Source organism: Takifugu rubripes, chromosome 8 (genome assembly GCF_901000725.2).
Source record: "Takifugu rubripes chromosome 8, fTakRub1.2, whole genome shotgun sequence".
NCBI lineage: Eukaryota > Metazoa > Chordata > Actinopteri > Tetraodontiformes > Tetraodontidae > Takifugu > Takifugu rubripes.
In genome coordinates, this window is record NC_042292.1 from 8,272,158 (window position 1) to 8,277,512 (window position 5,355).

General features: G+C 46.0%; 1 long non-coding RNA gene across 1 annotated transcript; it reads right to left on the reverse strand.

Moving 5' to 3' along the window:
* Positions 1–2,547: 2,547 nt before the first annotated feature.
* On the reverse strand, positions 2,548–3,928 carry LOC115250666 (uncharacterized). Its single transcript, XR_003889242.1, has 3 exons — positions 3,625–3,928; positions 3,450–3,489; positions 2,548–3,359 (listed from the first exon to the last, which is right to left on the reverse strand). It is a non-coding gene; the product is annotated as an uncharacterized lncRNA (long non-coding RNA).
* Between the last annotated feature and the right edge of the window lie 1,427 nt (positions 3,929–5,355).

The following is a 5,355-nucleotide window of genomic DNA, read 5'->3' on the forward strand; positions in this document are numbered from 1 at the left end:
GTCATTACATTGAGCTTATCAAGCTAATGTTGAAACTGTTTGCTCACTGTTGTGCTGCTGTTTGCCAGTCACCTCTGTGGTTTTGTCTCAAGTCCCACCACATGTTACACAGGTAGTACTGTCTCTGTTGCTTTTAATTTCTCCAGCTTTTATAAACCTGTCTCTGGGGCATCTAGGAGCAGTTTGGGAGTGAAACGTTAAACCTGCGGAGTGCTTCTCTAAAATAAATCTGATGGGTTTGTTGGGAGGGTTTTTTTCGTCAAACCACGACATGTTTAGGGCAAAAATCTTGGTGGCTGGTGAAGGATTTACCTTTAACAGTATTCAGCTGTCTGGCTGGTGCTCCTTTCCCACCCTCCTCAGGTTTTGCCATAAACTTGGAAGTATCCTCGGGACACTCCTCCAGCTGGGAGAGGTTTAAGTCAAGTTTTTCTCGACTTCACATGGAGGCGATCTCTGTGAAACCACGGATGGCTCAGTTTCTGCCACGTTCACAATGTGTCTTTATGCTATTTAGGCCTGTTGCTCAGCACTGAAAGAGATGGGCAACACTCGCCTCTCGCTCTTTGAAAATTAAGCTGCCGTAGCACGCCCATCAGCCCATTGTCCGCCGAGCAGGCAGCCATTCGCTTGGTATTCCCAGCACAGAGCGGCTCTAAACTTTGGCCTTCGCTGTGTGCATTTAGGAACCCGGCCCACTGCCATTCCGATTCTCTCCCTTGCTTTTCCAACTCAATCTCTCCCCGTGCTTTATCCCACCTTGTGCTCGTCCCCCAACACCACTCTGACCCGCTATCAACCCACAGGACATCTTGTTCTCATTATTCTGAAATATGGGAATGTTCCAGCAACCTGAAACATCTCAACTACTGTACGGCTGACCCCGCACAGCAGGAAAACGCCTCAGCTGGGGCTAACAGGCCCGCTGAAGTGCCACGACAAGACCTCCTTGATGTCACAGTGGGGGGAGAAGACATTTGTATTTTTTAGTTGCTTGCGGCCATCAGAGTCGGCAGAGAGGCGTCTCACCTGCGGTCTCATGAAGCGTCTCCTTTCATATCGGCCGTGCAGCTGGTTTCTGTCCCCTCTCTCAGGCTTGATTAGAAGGCTGCGGAGGAGACGCCAGCTCCTGCCATATAACTGGGAGAGTTACCTCTGGGCTGTGATTTATTTCCCTGACACAGAAACTTGTCCGAGGAGTTTTTCTGAGGTCCGGAGCTCTGGGCCTTGTCTGCTGTTGTCAGAAATGTAGAAAAATTGGCTGTTTAAGTAGAAGAAAAACATGTTTGAAAGGCTGAAATGATTCGCACTGACAACATTTCAGTCTTACTGCAGTTCTTTATTCTGCAACCAGGGCTAACTAGTGTCAGGAACCACGCAAGAACCTCCATTTACACAACAATGTTTTCTGGTGAAAACAGAAAATTTTGGTTCTGTCTTGGCTGACCATTTAAATGAGAAAGCCTGAAAATGGAACGAAAGGAAAACGATATGATAATGGCTTCAAAGTGGAGCGTTTCAAAACTGTTTAGTCATTGTCGTGTAAACACGAAACGGTAGTTTCAGTAATTCAGGGCCTGTGTACTAGAGCTGTAGGCAGCTGAGCTCGCACAAGTCGGACCATACGTAGGCGTGGGACATTCAGTAGACAAATAGCAACAATTGCAGATGCAGATTTGGCTCACTACCACCACCTACTGGCCTGGCATACATATAACAGCATTTTGGCATTGTTTGTACAAGAGCTTTTTTGAGATGCCATCTTTGCTGGCCTAAGTTCCACACATGTAGCTGTATTGATTGATCAGGCACATGAATGACAGAAAGACCAGAATATCTGCGTTTCATACCATTTTCATCAGTTCTGACTTAAAGCTGGAGCTCAGCATTCGATCATGATGTTTTATTCAGATTCAGATTCAGGTCTTTTATTGTCCCACACAGGGAAATTTACAGCGCAACAACAGCAAGAGCACGCAGAGACAATTAAGATAAAAATAAAATAGAATAGAATTCGGAATATACAAAGAGGATGTATATTTACAATAATCCAGGTAAATGGATACTCGGCCTCTGTGTACCTGTACATAGTACAGAGGGTGAATACAATATACATATCAGAATATATAATATTCAGACTGTGCTATCGGGCGTTATGTTTATTGTGCAGTCTGACAGCAGCCGGCAGGAAAGATCTGCGATACCTCTCCTTCACACAGCGAGGGTGGAGCAGTGCTGCTAGGGTGTCCTGTAGGGGAAGGAACGCGTTGTTCAACATGGATGACAGTTTAGCCATCATCCTCCCGTTTCCCACCACCTCCACCAAGTCCAGGGGACATCCCAGGACAGAGCTGGCCCTCCTTACCAGTCTGTCCATCCTCTTCCTGTCCCTGTCCGTGATCCTATTGGACCAGCAGACAATCCTATAGAAGATGGCTGATCCCACCACAGAGTCATAGGAAGTCCTCAGGAGTGGTCCCTGCACCCCAAAAGACCTCAGCCTCTGTGTGTGTGTGGCGTCTGTGTTGTGTGTCCAGTCCAGGTTATTGTTTAGGTGAACACCCAGGTACTTGTAGGACTCCACCACATCAACATCCATTCCCAGGATGTTCACTGGTGCAGGCGGGGGGTTGTTACGCCTGTGGAAATCTTTGACTTTCTGTCATCTTTGAAATCTTTGACTTTGAATTTATCTATGACTTTCTGTCATCGTAAAGAGCAGAAACAAGTTGGAGGGGCTTAAATTCCAATACATGGCTGAGGAGTTTTGCTTTAAGTAGCAAAGTTTGACTGGTCAAACCAAAGGGGCAATGTTGGGCAAGACCTCCAAAATGAGACAAATAGGAATGTCTTCGTGAAAGAGCAAATGACTGGACAGGGATACAATAAAAACAAAAATACAACAAGAACATTTTGGATATATTGCTTTGCGTAAAAGACAATAAAACGTAAGCATAAAATGATTTGTGCACTATGATTGTAAAGTTTGTGTGTAATTGAGCAAAAGAGGAAAGTTCAGTGCAGAAACAGTATTAACCACAAGTTATTGGCAGTCATCTGGTGGAACCCTGGTGCGCTAACAAGACTATTCTTTTCATGATGAGGATACATTAATATTCGATAAAGGTCACTCCCTGCAGGTAAGCAGCCTTGATGGGTCTCCTGTTGGCTGCTAAATCAAGCTCATCAACGTTACAAAATACCTGCTGCTCCAGTGTTTTCACTCAGCAGGCAGAAACATTCTCGAAGACGCCCGGTCTCGAGGAGGCCCCTCCATCAATGCCACAGTGCCTGCAGTCCGTCGTGAGGACTTGTCACACTGATAGATTCAGGTCTCCGCAGGCCAGGAGGAAAAAAAACTGAAATGGAAACATGGCCAAAATCCGTCTTTTCCTGAGAATCACATTTATTTAGAGCATAGAAAGTAGGTCAAAAACAATTTACACAACCTGGATTTTAGGATTGAGCTGTGAGTTTTCATCCCTGTCACTGAAATTCATCAAGCAAGCTTTAAACCCGTCAAACAAAAGGACGAAACAGCAATTACAGGTGACAATTCTGCAGCTTTCCATGATCCCAGTTATTATCCTTTCTGGTAATTATGCATTATTCGACCTTTCTTACCGAGAGTCTGCGGCTTTGAGTAAAGCAGTTCGAAGAGAAGAGAAACGGAGCTGACAAAAGGAAGCCATGGCAGCCAGACACAGCCTACGTTCCATAAACAGTCCGCTAATCGACAGATGTGAGAGCTTAAGTTTCTGGAACTGAGTTCAGCGTCATTGAAAAGCAGTCAGTTACGAGGAGGAGTCCAGGAGAAATGGTGAGCGCACCCGCTGGCCTTCAGTTTTACGGGTTTCTTTGGATTAACTGCACACTGCGCCGTAAAAAGAGTAAAGGCAAGTGTAAATCAAAGTGAGGAATCCGGAGATGTTTGAATGGACGTGAGCGTGCTGAACATAAACAATCTTTGCAGCCGAGCGCCGACACAGCGGCGGCCCAAAGCTAGCCTAATCCACGCTGGGTTTTCCCACTTTGAAAGACCTCAGCGTCACCTTCTAGAATAAAAAATGTATTATTGTTATAAAAATAGCGTGTTTTCTCTTGTGCAGTGGGTCTGGTTCTAGTTCAGCCCCCTTCCTGATTTTATTCCCTGGATTCGGGTCTACTGACAGAACGCTGCTGAATCATGTTTGGCAGTGAACCCACCGCGTCCCGGCTCCCCGACAGTCCACTGATTCATTCACCCCAGGGACGCGCAGTCCTGATGGACAGCCCGTGAGTGATGGACAGAGCCTGAGGCGGAGACACTGCCTCAGTTTGTTCAAGCCACAGCAGCTCTGTTCAGGCCCCACGGGGGGGCAATCGGGGCCCCCAGAGCTCCGCAACAAATCTCCCAATTGTTTTCCCCTACGCTCACCAGAAACACGCCACATGATTCTTATCAGACCGCCTTTAAAGTAAATACACAGCCTCGACATATATTACCATAAATTATCACGGTATTAAGTCGCGATGGTGATTGCAGCTAAACGGTTTATCCATCAAAACACTGACTGTGAGTGTGTGCGTGGAGGAACAGAGTTAAGGAGCCGTCGTCCTTGCCAATATTTATTCAAGTTGCCTTGAATGAGATCTCAGGGCCGGGGCAAAATTTCTGTGAGCACAAGCTGCGAGTGATGTCATTCAGTGTTCACAGTCGACAGGGAATTGGAAGCGAGCTCAGTAAGCTCCCTCAAAAGACGCTTTCTTGAATTGTTGCCATCTTTCCTGGAGAATTTTGTGTGCGTGTGCGTGTGTGTGTGTGTGTGTCTGTGTGAGGCCTTCTCTATTTTTGTCACGCATGTTATCACGTGCTATTACCAGGTCAGTAACTAATCAAAAATAACCCAGAAACAAGTGGGGTTAAATTGACTGGCTGGATGTTGGCTCGGCCTGTTTTTGGCGATGACTCTGTATGCAAATGAGTCACCGACTGTTCTTGGTTTGCTTTCTCACTGTCATAAAACCACAAAACTCTCGTGTTTTTAGCCGCAGCTCATTAAAGCAGCATCAACAAAGTGATTCATCTGTAATTATAGTCCAGATTCTGATTGTTCGGCCCAAAATCTCTCTTTAGGAAAGAAAACTGAAGCTTTTAGCCTCAACCCTGGAGCCAAAACCTTCAATGAAGCCCAGAGTCAGGTGGTTTTAATGAGCCTTTGCTGAACCTTTACTTTATCTCTTACGATTGTCTGTATTTTTGTGTGCGTGCCGTCATTTTTGTTGTAATTGTAGTTCAGGTCGCAGCCACCAGGGGCAACTGTCACCAAGCGTGAGTAATCTTGAGCAGCTCAGGTTCCGGGCATTAATGGGAAA